Source organism: Sapajus apella, unplaced genomic scaffold (genome assembly GCF_009761245.1).
Source record: "Sapajus apella isolate SASKATOON/1434 unplaced genomic scaffold, GSC_monkey_1.0 scaffold13, whole genome shotgun sequence".
Classification (NCBI taxonomy): Eukaryota; Metazoa; Chordata; class Mammalia; order Primates; family Cebidae; genus Sapajus; species Sapajus apella.
In genome coordinates, this window is record NW_022436953.1 from 22,456,321 (window position 1) to 22,472,735 (window position 16,415).

Below are 16,415 nucleotides of genomic sequence, written 5' to 3' on the forward strand. Positions count from 1 at the left end.
GTGGGCATTTCAGGCAGGCTCAACAAAGTGTTACTGTTTGCTTCACACCAGGCAGAGAGGCCCAGCACAGCACCACGATTCCCCGGGCTTTTGGCCATTGGAGATGAAGTTTCACTGCTTATCACTTCTTGACCAAACAGGAAGCTGAGGCAGTTGCCTGTGGTTAAATAGCTTACCTCAAGTCACACAGGGATTCTTTGGTTCGGGGTTTCCAGTGTATATGAAGGCCTTCTGGTCTGCTGATCTCTGTCAAAGAAATGAAATACTCTAGAATCTCTGACCCAGAGGCCCAGAAGGAATTTCATGCAAGAGCCTCCCAATGACCTGTTAAGGTATGCAAAGTGTTCAGGTAGTCTCGGGCTGTGGCAAATGTCTTCCCCTGGTAGAGTCTCCCTTTTGCTCATTCCAACAAAAGATAACCACGATTAATTTTTGATCACCCAAACGAGCCTTAGAAGGAAGGAGCAGCTGTTTGGCCAAGTGTTCCCTGACCACTTTCCCAGCTCGACCTGGTTAGAGACCCCTACCAGGTGCCTAGAAAACACTGTGCCCTTCTCATTCGCACCGCTCCCAGCTCCTGTCATATGGCATTGGAATTTTCTGCTGCCTTGTTTGGATCTTAACCATATTGTGAACTTCTTGAGGGAAGAGCTCACATCTTTCTCATCCCTGTGGTCCCAAGGCTCAGCTAGCCCCTGGCTCACAGCAACTGCCCAGAGCAAGTTTCTTAAGTGAATCAATAAATGGCGCTGGCAGGGTGGCCAAAGAATGTGCTTTCTACACACATTCCGCCAAAAAAAAAAAAAAAATCTTTTGGCCAGGCATGGTGGCTCATGCCTGTAATTCCAGCACTTTGGGAGGCCGAGGCAGGTGGATCACTTGAGGTTAGGAGTTCGAGACCAGCCTGGCCAACATGGTGAAATTGTCTCCACAAAAAATACAAAAATTAGCGGAGTGTGGTGGTCCACATTTGTAATCCCAGCTACTAGAGAGACTGAGGCAGAAGAGTCAATTCAATCCAGGAGGCGGAGGTTGCAATGTGCCAAGATTGTGTCACTGCACTCTAGCCTGGGCTACAGAGAGAGACCCCATCTCAAAAAAAAAAGAAAAGAAATTTTATTCTGCTATTTAGCTTTCTCCAGCTATCACAACAAGGACACACATTTTTCCCCTGAAAAAGACAACCACCACCACCGCATAAAGATAACAAAAAAAGGAAAAGAGAGCCGGGCGCGGTGGCTCAAGCCTGTAATCCCAGCACTTTGGGAGGCTGAGGCGGGTGGATCATGAGGTCAAGAGATCGAGACCATCCTGGTCAACATGGTGAAACCCCGTCTCTACTAATAAAAAATACAAAAAATTAGCTGGGCATGGTGGCGCGTGCCTGTAATCCCAGCTACTGAGGAGGTTGAGGCAGGAGAATTGCCTGAACCCAGGAGGCGGAGGTTGCGGTGAGCCGAGATCGCGCCATTGCACTCCAGCCTGGGTAACAAGAGTGAAACTCCGTCTCAAAAAAAAAAAAAAAAAAAAAAAAAAAGAGAAAAAAAGAAAGGAAGGAAGAAAAGAAGAAAGAAAGAGAAAGGAAGGAAAGAAAGATGAACTGGCCTTGTTCTCATGACTAAAAGAGTGGAAAATGACTGAAATTCTCCCTTTCCAGTTTGGGAGGAAAAAAAAATTGGACCTAGTTGATGGGGAGGCAAATGAAAAGATATATGCTCATTTTTATGATGATTAGGAAAATACCCCTCTGGAACCACAAGTTAACTTTCTGGTAGCTGGGGCTGCAATTAGAGATGGCAAGTAGGACTCTGGGTTTTGCTGAGTTCTTCCTCTTTTGATGGCAAAAACATTTATTTTTTTCTTCTTCTTCTTTTTTTTTTTTTTTTTTTTTTCCCCCCTTTTTAAAGAGGAGCCCAGCTTCAGCTCTCTCCTGGGTTCAGGGAAGATGAAGTCTCAGAACCAAGCCCTGTCTCCCAGCCAAGGCCTCTTTTTTTTTCTTTTTTTTGAGACAGTCTTATTCTGTCACCCAGGCTGGAGTGCAGTGGTACAATCCTAGCTCACTGTAGTCTCAACCTCCCAGGCTCAAGTGATCCTACTTCCTCAACCTCCTGAGTAGCTGAGACCACATGTACACACCACCATGCTTGGCTTATTTTTTTTTTCTTTTTTTGAGATGGACTCTCGCATTGTTGCCTGGGCTGGAGTGCAATGGCATGATCTTGGCTCCCTGCAATCTCCACCTCCCAGGTTTTCATGTGAGTCTCCAGCTCAGCCTCCTGAGTAGCTGAGATTACAGGCATCCACCACTACACCTGTCTAATATTTTGTATTTTTAGTAGAGACAGGGTTTCACTATGTTGGCCAGACTGGTCTCCAACTCCTTACCTCGTGATCTGCCCACCTTGTCCCCCCAGAGTGCTGGGATTACAGGCATGAACCACCATGCCTGGCCTTAACATTTTTTGTAGAGATAAGGTCTCTCTATATTGCCCATGCTGGTCTCAAACTCATGGGCTCAAGCAATCCTCCTGCTTCAGCCTAACAAACTGCTGGAATTACAGGTGTGAGCCACCATGCCCAGCCCAAGGCTTCCCTTCTAATCTTACCCCCTGCATTCTCCAGCATGGTCTTGTGCTGCTCCAAGTTAATGTCAAAGGCAGGCAGCCCAGGATTGGAAGGAGCTGAGTTGTCCTTGATTCTAAACTCCATGGATTAGTTCGCGTTTCAGAGTCTGTCTGAAAGGCAGAATCCAGGCTGGAGTGCAATGGCACAATCATGGCTCACTACAGCTTCACACACAGGCTGATTGGGAAGCGTGTACCACCCAGTAGGCCTCGGTTGAATTCCTTAGGCTAAGGCATTCCCCTCTCTGCCCACTCCCAGGCACACCTTGGCTTGCTTACTTCTGAGCCATTCTCCTTCTTGCAGCCTGTTCCCTCCACCTTTTTTCTTTCTTAGACAGAGTTTCCCTCTTGTTGCCCAAGCTGGAGTGCATCTCCTCATTCAAGGGGTGCCCATCCTGTACCCAGAGGACAGAAGTGTCCTTATGTCTGGAGACACAGGGATACGGACAGGAATATGAACCAACAGGCCTTGCTAAGTTCCCTCAGTTTATTACCATTAGATCACATCCCTTTGTCTAGTCACACTGCTGCGTGTCTGTCCACTCTATCAAAACTAAGCATGAAGACACAGGGTTCCCTGTTTCTTTGCTTCCATGTCATGTAAAACTTATATTCAATATGGCTGGGCGCAGTGGCTCACTCCTGTAATCCCAGCACTTTGGGAGGTTGAGGAGGGCGGATCACGTGAGGTCGGGAGTTCGTGACCAGCCTGACCAACATGGAGAAACCCCATCTCTACTAAAAATACAAAATTAGCCTGGCATGGTGGTGCTTGCCTGTAATCCCAGCTTCTTGGGAGGCTGAGGCAGGAGAATCGCTTGAACCTGGGAGGTGGAGGTTGCGGTGAGCCAAGACGGCGCCACTGCACTCCAGCCTGGGCATCAAGAGCGAAACTCCATCTTAAAAATAAAAAACAAAGAACAACAACAACAAAAACTTCTATTCAATAAATGTGTATGTTTTTCTCTTGGTAATCCACCTTTGGTTACAGAGAGTCTCAGACATGAATCTAGAAATGGATGAGAAAAAAATGTCTTTTCTCCCTACAGTTCCCACCCTTTCCCCTGCCCCACTGCTGGCCAGCAGCACCCAAGGAGATGCTGTCTTCTCTCCACCTGCATCTGCCTCCACCTCAGTCCAGCCCACCATCGTTTCTCTCATGCCACTAGTTCACAGCCTCTGAGGGTCTCCTGGCTGTCAGGAGGCAAAGTTACTTCTATCATGTGAGATCTATTTTATTATATTATTATTATTTTTTGAGACAGGTTCTCACTCTGTCACCCAGGCTGGAGTGCAATGGCACAATCATTGCTCACTGCAGCCTCAAACTCCTGGGCTCAAGGGATCCTCCCACCTCAGCCTCTCAAATATCTAAGACTACAGGTGTCTACCACCACATCCAGCTAATTAAAAAAAATATTTTTTTTTGTAGAGACAGAAGTTTCACTATGTTGCCTAGGCTGATCTCGAACTCCTGACATCAAACGATCCTCCAACCTTGGCTTCCCATAGTTCTGAGATTACAGGCATGAGCCGCCATATGGTGCAGGTCTCTTTTATTTATTTATTTATTTATTTTTATTTTTTGTTTTGAGATGGAGTCTCACTCTTTCGCCCAGGCTGGAGTGCAGTGGTGCGATCTCGACTCACTGCAGCCACCGCCTCCCGGGTTCAAGCGATTCTCCTGCCTCAGCCTCCCAAGTAGCTGGGATTACAGGCACCTGCCACCACGTCCGGCTAATTTCTTTATTTTTAGTAGAGACGGGGTTTCACCATCTTGGCCAGGCTGGTCTCAAGCTCCTGACCTCGTGATTCACCCACCTCAGCCTCCCAAAGTGCTGAGATTACAGGTGTGAGCCACTGCGCCCAGCCTGACAGAGGTCTGTTTTAAAAGTGAAACAACAATGACACGAAGAATGGCTTTCACATCTCTCTGGTATCCTTGGACCCTGCCACTTCTTTGGGCTCCAGAGATTTCCAGCTGCCAGGATCTGCATCTCTGCATGGAGGTCTTTCTGCATAACTGCAGAAACCCGGTCTGCCCAGTGGAAAGGCAGAAATACTTGGGAATTTACACTGCTGTCTGCAGCCCTCAGCAATGGCTGGGTGGAGGGAATTTGTGTAGAAATACCCCAGCTCCCTCACCTCTGGAGTGGACAATCTGGGGCGCATGCCTCTCAGGGTTTTCCCATAGATCTAGTCCTGGTCACCATGGAGGTAACTTAACATGCCCATTACTGGTTGCCTTCCCTGTGTTAGTTCTTTTCCCTTACCTCCTTCCCAAATAAGCTACTTGCATTTGAATCCTTGTCTCCAGGTCTAGGGGCACTCACACTGAGACACAGCACAACAAAAATTATAATATGAAATGCTCCCCACAGGCTGATTACAGGACTTAGGTAGAAATCTTTATCCAGGCCAGGAGCACTGCTCATGAGAGCCAGACTAGCAGGTGTGGGATGGTGCTCTCCTTTTCAGTCCCGTCAGCCTCTCTCTGTAACGGTCTGTGGAACTTTATCTGGGGACATTGCAAAAGTCCAAGCCTGAGCACTGCCCCTGTCTGAGCTTCCCTGTCCCCCTCCTGCTTTTAATTGGCTTCCCACTATCGCCCTTGCCTCCTTCCAATCCATTCTCTGCCCAGCATCAACAATGATGCTTCTTTTTTTTTTTTCTCTCTTTTTTTGTGAGGCAGAGTCTTACTCTGTTGTCCAGGCCAGATTACAGTGGCACGATCTTGGCTCACTGCAACCTCCACCTCCTGGTTCAAGTGATTTTCCTATCTCAGCCTTCTGAGTAGCTGGGACTACAGGCACGCACCACCATGCCCTAATTTTTGTATTTTTTAGTAGAAACAGGGTTTCACCATATTGGACAGGCTGGTCTCAACCTCCTGACATCATGATCCACTTGCCTTGGCCTCCCAAAGTGCTGGGGTTACAAGCGTAAGCCACCATGCCCAGCCAGTGATGCTTCTTAAAACACCACCCATTGTTTCACCTCCTACTTAAAACTCTTCCATGGCTTTCTGTCTCATTAGAAGAAAACAGAAATTTGTACAAGGCCCTACGTGCCTGTGCCCCTGCAGGTCTGCACGCCTGCCTCCTTTCAGACATCTCCTTTTGGGCTCCTCCTGACCCAATCCCCACTTTAGCCAGGCTAGCCTACTTCCACTTCCCCAACAGCTACCCCTCACCTGGGCACATGCTGTCTTCTTGATTGACATGCTCGTGCCCTCCACTCATAACTGGCTAGTTCTTCTTGATTATTCGTTCCTGGCTTTGACAGCATCTTCCCCAAGAGGACTTCCTCAATGATGGTGAATATTAGTCTCTGTCTTGGCCCTTGCTTGTTTCCTTTTACTTACTGGAAACTTACAATTGCAATTACTTTATCTATTTACTGGACATTGGTTGGGTTCTTCCCTAGAACAGAGGCCTGACAGGGCAAGGATCATGCCCATCTTGCTCACTGTTATATCCCCAGGACTTAGCACAGTGCTTGGCACATAGCAGACTCCTAGAAAATTCAGATGAATCTGGTGGAAGGCCCAGCTAAAATCTCACTGTGCAGCCACTTCGGACACGCCCAGCTGACACATCCTTTCCCTCGATGCCTGTGGCAATGATCATCAACATCATTCTTTAGATGGTTAATCCTCTGTGTTTCATCACAAAACCACTGTTGCCTTGAACTATTTTTTAATCATGGTTTGCTTCTTAATAATCTCTGACACCTATCCTAGTTTGCAGATTAAATAATTCATTTTTGTTTTGTTTCTGAGATAGAGTTTCTTATCACTCAGGCTGGAGTGCAGTGGCGCAATCTCAGCTCACTGCAACCTCCACCTCCTGGGTTCAAGCAATTCTCCTGCCTCAGCCTCCCAAGTAGCTCAGATTACAGGTACCCGCTACCATGCCTGGCTAATTTTTAGTAGAGATGGAGTTTTGCCATGTTGGCCAGGCTGGTCATGAAATCCTGACCTCAGGTGATCTGCCCATCTCGGCCTCTCAAAGTGCTAGGATTTTAGGTGTGAGCCACCATGCCCAGCGCTAATTCACTTTTTAAAGCTCCACAATATTTGACAGTGTATTTTTTAAGGACAAGGATATTCTCTTATATAATAACAACATTACAATGCTCAAAACCAGGAATTTTAACATTGATACACTATTATCTAATGCACAGTTCATATACAAATTTAATCAAATGGCTCAACAATGTCCTTCATAGTAGCCACTCACCTCCCTACCATGATTCAATGCAAAATCACACACAGCACACTTAGTGGTCTCTTCTCTAGTTTCCCTCTCTCCCTTTTCTCCCTTCCTTCCCTCCCTCTCTCCCTCTCTCCTTCTCTCCTTCTCTCTCTCTCTTTCTTTTGTCTTGTTCTATCACCATGCTGGAGTGCAGTGGCGTGATCTCAGCTCACTGCAACCTCCACCTCCCGGGTTCAAGCCATTCCCCTGCCTTAGCCTCCTGAGTAGCTAGGATTACAGGTACCTACCACCATGCCCAGCTAATTTTTGTATAAAAATAGAGACAGGGTTTCACCATGTTGACCAGGATAGTCTCAATCTCTTGACCTGGCGATCCACCCACCTCGGCCTCCCAAAGTGCTGGTATTACTGGCGTGACCCACCTCTCCCGGCCTCTAGTTTCTTTTTTTGAGACAAAGTCCTGCTCTCTTGCCCAGGCTAGAGTGCAGTGGTGCAATCACAGCTCAGCAGCCTTGACTTCTAGGGCTCAAGTAATCCTCCTACCTCAGCTCCTGAGTAGCTGGGACTACAGGCACGCACCACCAAACTTGGCTAATTTTTGTATTTTTTGTAGGGAGGGGGTTTTGTTTGCCATGCTGCCCAGCTGGTCTTAATCTAAGTCCTGGGCTCAAGTGATCTGCCTGCCTTGGCCTCCCAAAGTGCTGAGACTACAGGTGTGAGCCACTGGCTCTGGCCTGTTTAGTTTCTTTTAATCTGGAATAGTTCCTCAGCCATTCTTTATCTTTCTTGACCTTGACATTTTTGGGGAACACAGTCTGGCTCTTTTGTGGAACATCTCCCACTTGGTTTGTCTGATACTTCCTCCTGATTAGGTCCAGGTTAAACATTTTTGGCAGGAATACCACTGAAGTGTTGTTTCACAGTTTACCTAACCAATCTGTTATTCTTGGAAATTTGTTTAGTTTCAACTTTTTCCTCATGTTATAATCAACAATGTAATATTTATACATCCTTGTAGCCAAATCTTTGCACACGTTCTTATCTATTTCTTCAGGGTGTTTTTCTTTTTTTTTTTTTTTTTTGAGACAGAGTTTCACTCATGTTACCCAGGCTGGAGTGCAATGGCGCAATCTCGGCTCACCGCAACCTCCGCCTCCTGGGTTCAGGCAATTCTCCTGCCTCAGCCTCCTGAGTAGCTGGGATTACAGGCATGCACCACCATGCCCAGCTAATTTTTTGTATTTTTGGTAGAGACGGGGTTTCACCATGTTGACCAGGATGGTCTCGATCTCTTGACCTCATGATCTACCCGCCTCGGCCTCCCAAAGTGCTGGGATTACAGGCTTGAGCCACCGCGCCCGGCCCAGGGTGTTTTTCTAGAAGTGGAACTGCTATGAGTAAGGGCTAGGTGTGTTTTTAAGATTTTTGATATGTATTGCCAAACTGCCTTCCAGAAAGGCTGTGCCAGTTTACACTCCCTCCACAGTGAATGAAAGCAGCAGTTTCTCGGAGATTTTGCCAATACTGGATCCAAACAGTTTAAAACACCCTTCTTACAGCCGTCTGTACTTCTCATGTTGATCTGTCTTCCATTCCAGCTTCTTTTATGTGTAACTTGTTGACCGTAAGCACCTACAAGTAGTGTAAAGAAAGGGCTTGCATGTCTTACTCATCTTTGTGGTACCTAACTATGCTTCCTACTTAATAGTTACTCGATAAATGCCAAAGGAAGTAGCACATCTTTGAACAATGCTACCTTATATAATTATCAGATTCTGCTTTGACATGCTAGGCTACTGTCTCAGTTCTGGCTGCTGTAACAAGTACCATAGACTGGGTGGCTTATAAACAACAGAAATTTCTTTCACGCAGTTCTAGAGGCTGGAGGTCTGAGATCAGGGAGCCAGCATGATCAGATTCTGATGAGGGCTCTCCTGGGTTGCAGGCTGCTGACTTCTCATTGAATCTTCACATGGTGGGAAGAGGGTGAAGGAGCTCTCTGGGGTCCCTTTTATAAGAGCACTGGTCCCATTCATGAAGGCTCCATGCTCATGACTTAATTACCTCTCAAAGGTCCCACCTCCTTGGCTGGGCACAGTGGCTCACGCCTGTAATCACAGCACTTTGGGAGACCCAGGCAGGCAGATCACAAGGTCAGGGGTACAGTCACAGCCTAGCCAAGATGGTGAAACCCTGTCTCAACTTAAAATACAAAAAATTAGCTGGGCGTCATGGCAGACGCCTGTAATCCCAGCTACTCAGGAGGCTGAGGTAAGAATTGCTTGAACCAGGGAGGCGGAGGTGGCAGTGAGTCAAGATCGTGCCACTGCACTTCAGCCTGGGTGACACAGCGAGACTCCATCTCAAAAAAAAAAAAAAAGGGAAAAAAGAAAAAGTTCCAACCTCCTTATACCATCACATTAGGGATTAGAATTTCAATCTGAATTTTTGGGGAACACATTCAGTTCATTGCAGCTACTAAAAATGTTATTAACATTGATATCCAAAAATCCAGCAACCAGAGCCCCTACTTACCCAGACTAGCAAGATTCATTCTCAGGACCTCTTGGGAGCACCAAAGAATCTTTCCATTTTGTCGTATGGATCCTGGGCAGGCTCTTCACCTTGGCTATCCAGCCCATGGCAGATACTTGCTTCTCGGCTCCCCTCCAGCCCTAGCTCCAGGGGCTTCTTTGGGCTGCTGCTCTCCTTGTACTTACCTCTGCGTCCCAGGAGGGTCACATGCCTTTCTCTCAATTCTCCAATCCCAGCTAGGACAGGCAATCATTTTAAGCTAAAGGCTTAGAAATAACAGACAGGAATTACAATGCTGATAAGGCAAACATAAAGCAGGATGTGAGCTATAAATGCTATTACCTTTTTAGCCCCATAGAGACTCCCTTAGGGACCATTTTTTCTCCTTTGAAATATTCCTTTCTTCCTCCCCTGTGATGCAAGAGCTGCTCACCTGAGAGGACACCGTGTGGGGCACCCTTGCTCTTGCCTCTTTTTCCCCCTCCTGGCCCTCCTGGGGTATTAAGAAGTGGGGCCTTGGCAGGGTGCAGTGGCTCATGCCTGTAATCCCAGCATTTTGGGAGGTCAAGGCAGGTGGATCACGAGGTGACTCAGGAGTTTGAGATCAGCCTGACTAACATGGTGAAACACTGTCTCTGCTAAAAATACAAAAAGTTAGCTGGGCATGGTGGCAGGCACCTGTAATCCCAGCTACTAGGGAGGGTGAGGCAGGAGAATTGCTTAAACTCGGGAGGCAGAGGTTGCAGTGAGCCGAGATTGTACCACTGCACTCCAGCCTGGGTGGCAGAGGGAGACTCTTAAAAAAAAAAAAAAAGGTGGGCCTTGAGAGGGACAAGGTCATGAGAATGGAGCCCTCCTGAATAGAATTAGTGCTCTTATAAAAGAGGCCTGAGAGTGCTCTTTTGCTCCTTCTGCGATGTGAGGACAAAGCAACAAGGCACCATCCATGAAGTAGAGAGCTCTCACCAAATCTGCTGGTGCCTTATCTTGGATTTTCTGGCCTCCAGAACTAGGAGCAGTCCATTTTTATTGTTTATAAATTACCCACTCTGGGCCGGGCGCGGTGGCTCAAGCCTGTAATCCCAGCACTTTGGGAGGCAGTGGCGGGTGGATCACGAGGTCAAGAGATCAAGACCATCCTGGTCAACATGGTGAAACCCCGTCTCTATTAAAAATACAAAAAATTAGCTGGGCATGGTGGTACGTGCCTGTAATCCCAGCTACTCAGGAGGCTGAGGCAGGAGAATTGCCTGAACCCAGGAGGCGGAGGTTGCGGTGAGCTGAGATCGCGCCATTGCACTCCAGCCTGGGTAACATGAGTGAAACTCCGTCTCAAAAAAAATAAATAAATAAATTACCCAGTCTAAGATGCCTTATTGTAAGGCCTGAAAGGACAGGGATGCACATTAACCAGTGTCTCTCCAGGCTAACCTGCCTCCCACCTCCCCCAAAACAGAGGTCACATTCAGCCTGGACTGGAGGGGACTCAGTGGTATCGTGGAGCACACGAAGGCTGTGGAGCTTGCAGCTTGCTTTTGGCACGTAGGGGCTGGCTGCAGCTCTCCAGAGTTCATGCTAGGTGGCATCCTCTCTCCATGGAGGAGACTACGACAGCTGCTTGGAGTAGTTCTCCAACTGTATCTAAACACTCCTGCACAAACTCATTTCTAAGGCACATCAACTCACAGCTTTGCTCTGAGATGCCACTACAGGAGGGACTTGAGCTGCTGCAAATCAACGGGGTAAATTAGATATTATTTTCTATTTTATGTAATTGTAAAAAAATCAGCCTGTGTAATGCATTACATTTAGCATATAACTGGCTAAGACTTCAATAAGGGAGAAAATATATCCTCCTTTTAATGGGGCAATGAAATATTCACATGCATATAATGGACTAAATTATAAGGTCAGTAAGTGCTTTATTCCAAGGCTTCAAAAATAAATGGACTGAGAATTTCCAGAGCAAGAGAAAGTTTATGCTGTTGCAGCAGTAAGGTTGAAACCCTGTGAGCTCACTTCACCTATGAGTCATCTGGTTTTAAGGGCTCCTAATGTTACATTTAATTCAGCCTGCCTCCTCCTCCTCTCTTAAGAAGGAGTTCTACCTTTGATAATATTGTTTCTATATTTCCAATACAGGCTACCATGCAAAACAACTGACTAGCTTTAGATATGTCATCACCTGATAGATGCTGGTCATAAAAAGACCACAAGTGATGGATTCTTTCCTTATCTATATTAGCAGAAAAGAATTGGCTTTTAAGTAAATTACAGGGGAAGGGGCCAGGCATGGTGGGTCACGCCTGTAATCTAAGCACTTTGGGAGGCCAAGGCGAGTGGACCACCTGAGTTCAAGAGTTCGATACCAGCCTGTCCAACACGGTGAAACCCCATCTCTACTAAAAATACAAAAAATTAGCTGGGCGTGGTGGTAGGTGCCTGTAATCCCAGCTACTTGGGAGGCTGAGGCAAGAGAATCGCTTGAACCCATAAGGCGGAGGCTGCTGTGAGCTGAGATCCTGCCATTGCATTCCAGCCTGGGCAACAAGAGCAAAACTCCATCTCAAAGAAGAAAGTAGAAATTACTGGAGAAGAGGGGAGGGTTTTTCCTTCCCCTACTCTGTAAGTACAGAATTAATTTTTATATCTTTACTGTGTGACTTCCTTGCCAATTTGAACATTTTTCCTTCATTTCAATCTATTGACTATTTCATCACTGAACCTGTCACAGAGGACTTAAAAAAAATATGTGGTTTTTTTTAACCCATGGCCCTGAAAGGAGGGTGTTAAAACTTTTTATGCCTGTAAACCACCTCTTGGGCAGGGGTGGGGGCGAGGGTCTTTGGACATTTCGATTGTTACTTAAGTGGTTCACAGAAGTCAAGATAAGTGTTAGTTTACATATTGCCTGGGTAGGTTGGAAGTTACAGACCTCAGTTACTTATTACAAGTCGCAGGGGCCAAGATGGCGTGGGTTTGGACTGCTTGCCTGTCACATCAGTATTAGAGAGAGCAGTTTCAACGGAAAGCCCAGGTATGGCTGAGGTATGCAGTTTTATGCGGCTTTTACCATGTCACAAACCAAACAAAAAAAATGCCCAGCTTTCTGTGTGCCATTTTTGGGTTAAACATCTTGTGTTTTACTCAGTCTCAAAATGGAATTGAAGTTGGTTTGCCTAGTTTCCTTTAAAATTCTGGGACCCATTTAACTACTGGGTTGATTATAGAAGATGCCAGATTTGAGGTCATTGGTACAATCAGAGAGCTGGAAGTTCTAGGGACTGAGAGACTGCACTTGATTTTCTATAACACGTTGACTTCTGACATTAGGAGACCAATCTCCCCTAATTTTTTTTCCTTTTAAAATCTGACCTGGCAGAGATGTGGGAATTTTGATAGTTACCTAGTATAGTATAATTTAGCAGCCTGGAGGCCTAGGTAGGACTGGGTCATGCCATATGTGGTACAAGTTAATAAATATGGCCAAATGCTCACTGTGTCAGGCATGTACTATGTTCTACAGAGAAGGGAATCAAAAGATGAAAAAGACACATTTTAGGCCTTTGAGAAGGGAAAGCAGACACCTAAATAACTAGCCTCACCACTCAATCAGTTGACCTTGGGCAGCAGACCTCCTAATTCTCTGATGCTCAGTTTTCTCTATATACAATGGAGGCAACATGTCCTTAGACAGTACCTGCTTGGAGGATTGGGTGAGGTTCTGGGTACAGTAATGGGATGGATACTGGAGATGCACTGATACTGGAGATGCATGATACAGGTACATGCACTGAAAATCTGTCTCGTTAAAATTTGTAACACATCTACTGTGGAAACCCTCCTAACTGAACACTGTAGCAGGGAAGGAGGACTTTCCTTTTCACTAAAAAAGACCGTGTTAAATTGTTGTAGTGACAGCAGTTTGGCAACCACACGTGGCTGAGACAATCAGCAGGCGTGTGCATTTCAGCAAGAATCGTTTTTTCTGAACTTGCAGTTGAGAATTGATGCAAGACAAATGATCCCAGAAAGTCTCGTGACCGAGCTAGGTGGTTAGATGTCTACAGGTAACAATCACCTGGCAAAACCAACCAATTCATTAAGATCAGCCAGTTCATCTGAAAACCGAAGGCTACAAAGTCACTACGTGCTGCTTGGAGGTCGGTTTTTTTCAAGCGTGAGACTTCTACTACTCATCACATTTCACAAATACTATCCGTTAGGATGAATATAAAGTTTTCAAAGTGAGCTGACTTTAAAGAAAAATATTAAGTCACAAGAACAGCAATAGGCAGTTTACGGCATGTTAAAACTTTTTTTTTTTTTTTTTTTTTTTTGAAACAGAGTCTAGCTCTGTTGCCCAGGCTGGAATGTAGTGGCGCCATCTCAGCTCACTGCAGCCTCTGCCTCCCGGTTTCAGGCGATTCTCATGCCTCAGCCTCCCGAGTAGCTGGGACTACAGGTGTGTGCTGCCACATCTGGCTAATTTTTGTATTTTTAGTAGAGACAGTGGTCTCACCATGTTGGCCAGGCTAGTCTCAAACTCCGGACCTCAGGTTATCTGCCCACCTTGGCCTCCCAAAGCCTGGCCCATAGTAAAACTTTTAATGTCCAATTGGTAACCACTGGGGTCCACTGATGAAGGGAATGCAGAGGGAAGGAAATGTTAACTGGAAACCTCATACCTCCAAACTTGCTTTCAGCTCACATTTCTCCTCTCTTGGAGTCCTCCCTGGGTGCCTGAAATCACTTCTTCCCTTGTTGCAAAGTCCTTTGTCTGCTTCCACAATGACCCTTACTCCATTGAATGGAGGGGGTTTGCATCTGGTGTGTTTTCCTTCCCAATGGTCAGCTCCCTGGGAAATAGCCTTCAACTCCCTGCAGGGCTGGACACATCAAGGTAAACTCTGAAGGAGAAGAGAATAAATGAGAGAATGGAAGCTCTATCTGCAGCTGCTTCCTGAGGATTAGAAAGCTTTGAGTCAAGGAAACGGGTGGAAACTCCAGTTCCTGGACTATTCAGAAAGCCAATTTGATTATTCAGGCAAAATGAATCCATATTTTAGAAGGCAGATAGGTGTGTGGCTTTCCAGCATAGTAGACTTCTATTTACAAGAACTCTTACCCAGCAGCTTTATCCATGGCCGATACAGGTGCTGACAGAAGAATTAGAAGATTCCCTGTTTCTTTTGCTTATTTATTTATTTATTGAGATGGAGTTTTACTCTTGTTGCCCAGGCTGGAGTGCAATGGTGTCATCTTGGCTCACCACAACCTCCGCCTCCTGGGTTCAAGTAATTTTGCCTCAGCTTCCTGTGTAGCTGGGATTACAGGCATGTGGCACCACCCCTGGCTAATTCTGTATTTTTAGTAGAGACCGGGTTTCTCCATGTTGCTCAGGCTGGTCTTGAATTCGTGACCTCAGTTGATCCACCAGCCTCGGCCTCCCAAAGTGCTGGATTATAGGCATGAGTCACTGCTCCCAACTGCTTTTTTACTTTTTAGAGACAGTCTTAGTCTGTCACCCAAGCTGGAGTGCAGTGGTGCAATCATAGCTCAATGCCACCATGCCTGGCTAAATTTTAGATTTCTTTTGTAGATTCAGGGTTTTGCTACGTTGCCCAGGTTGGTCTTGAACTCCCGGGCTCAAGCAATCTTCACCCCGCCCCCGTGTCCCCACCTCAGTCTCTAAAAGTGCTGGGATTGCAGGAATGAGTCACTGCACCTGACTTCTTTTGCATTTTTGGCTCAGCTGCTCCTGCGTGGAGTCGGAAGCTGGCTGTCTTTGACGTATTCCCATCCCTCCATCCTCACCCACTCCTCCATTTGGATTTCCCTTCTTGCTCTTCCTTGAATCAAACCCATTTTTCAAGAAGACCAGCAGCTGTTAGTGCAGTTAATTGAAAGGAATAAAGCCATAACGGTGGAATTATGAATGAAAATGAAAAACCCCTTGAAATCTTAATCATTTAGTTTGCATGCTTTGCTTTCTTATAATACAAGTTCACCCTGGCAGCCACACAGAACAGTTACCACCAAGCAGTGATGGCCAGCTTGTGTAAGCCAGAAATTCAGTGCACCGACTCTTGAGTCAGACTGATGGGTTCAAATCCTGGGTCTTCTACGTATTAATTATGTGACCCTGGGCAAATTATAAAACCTTTTTTTTTTTTTTTGAGATGGAGTCTCACTCTTGAACTCGCCCAGGCTGGAGTGCAATGGTGTGATCTTGGCTCACTGGGTTCAAGTGATTCTCCTGACTCAGCCTCCTGAGTAGCTAGGCGCCCACCAATATGCCGGGCTAATTTTTGTAGTTTTTGTAGAGACGAGGTTTCACCACGTTCAGGCTGGTCTTGAACTCCTGACCTCAGGTGATCTGCCCGCCTCGGCCTCCCAAAGTGCTAGGATTATAGGCATGAGCCACCGCGCCCAGCCTGTAAGTTTCTTAACCTAGTGCTTTATCTATAAAATAGGCCTGTGTTCCCTACCTCATCTGGATATTGTGTTCAAGGAGATAATCCATTTAAAAGACCACAAGAGCCTGGCCTACAGTTGGTGTTGAGTAAACGCTAGCCATTATTATTCCATTCTTGAATTGGAATGTCTCAATTTCCTCATAGAGGCATAAAAACGTGATGTATAACCATTTATTTGGGTAGGCAGGATGCAACAGCTTGTAGTGGAGACAAAAATAGACAGGCTAACATTTGCTGAGTGACCATGCCAACTCACTTATTCTGGGTCTGTTTCACATCTGTAAAATGAGAGGGAGAAGTAGGGGTTCCCAGGATGGAAAACTTAAATGTCTATACAGGCCAGACAGATAAAAATCACTAGTGACTTGGGCTGGGTATAAGACAATAGGGAGTTACGGTTAACTATAGAGTGTGATCAACCGACCAAGATCGACAGAACCCTGGAGTTGGTTAGAAAGAGCAAAATCACAGAAACCACCCCAGATCTATCCAAATGGAATCTGTATTTTAACAAGATCCCCCATGATTTGTATTACTCATGAAACTTGGAGCCGGGCGTG

At 46.1% G+C, this 16,415-nt stretch overlaps 1 long non-coding RNA gene across 1 annotated transcript; it reads right to left on the reverse strand.

The window, feature by feature from the left end:
• Positions 1–9,197: 9,197 nt before the first annotated feature.
• Positions 9,198–14,609, reverse strand: LOC116554020. Its single transcript, XR_004270014.1, has 3 exons — positions 14,505–14,609; positions 14,065–14,286; positions 9,198–9,642 (listed from the first exon to the last, which is right to left on the reverse strand). It is a non-coding gene; the product is annotated as an uncharacterized LOC116554020 (long non-coding RNA).
• Positions 14,610–16,415: the final 1,806 nt, after the last annotated feature.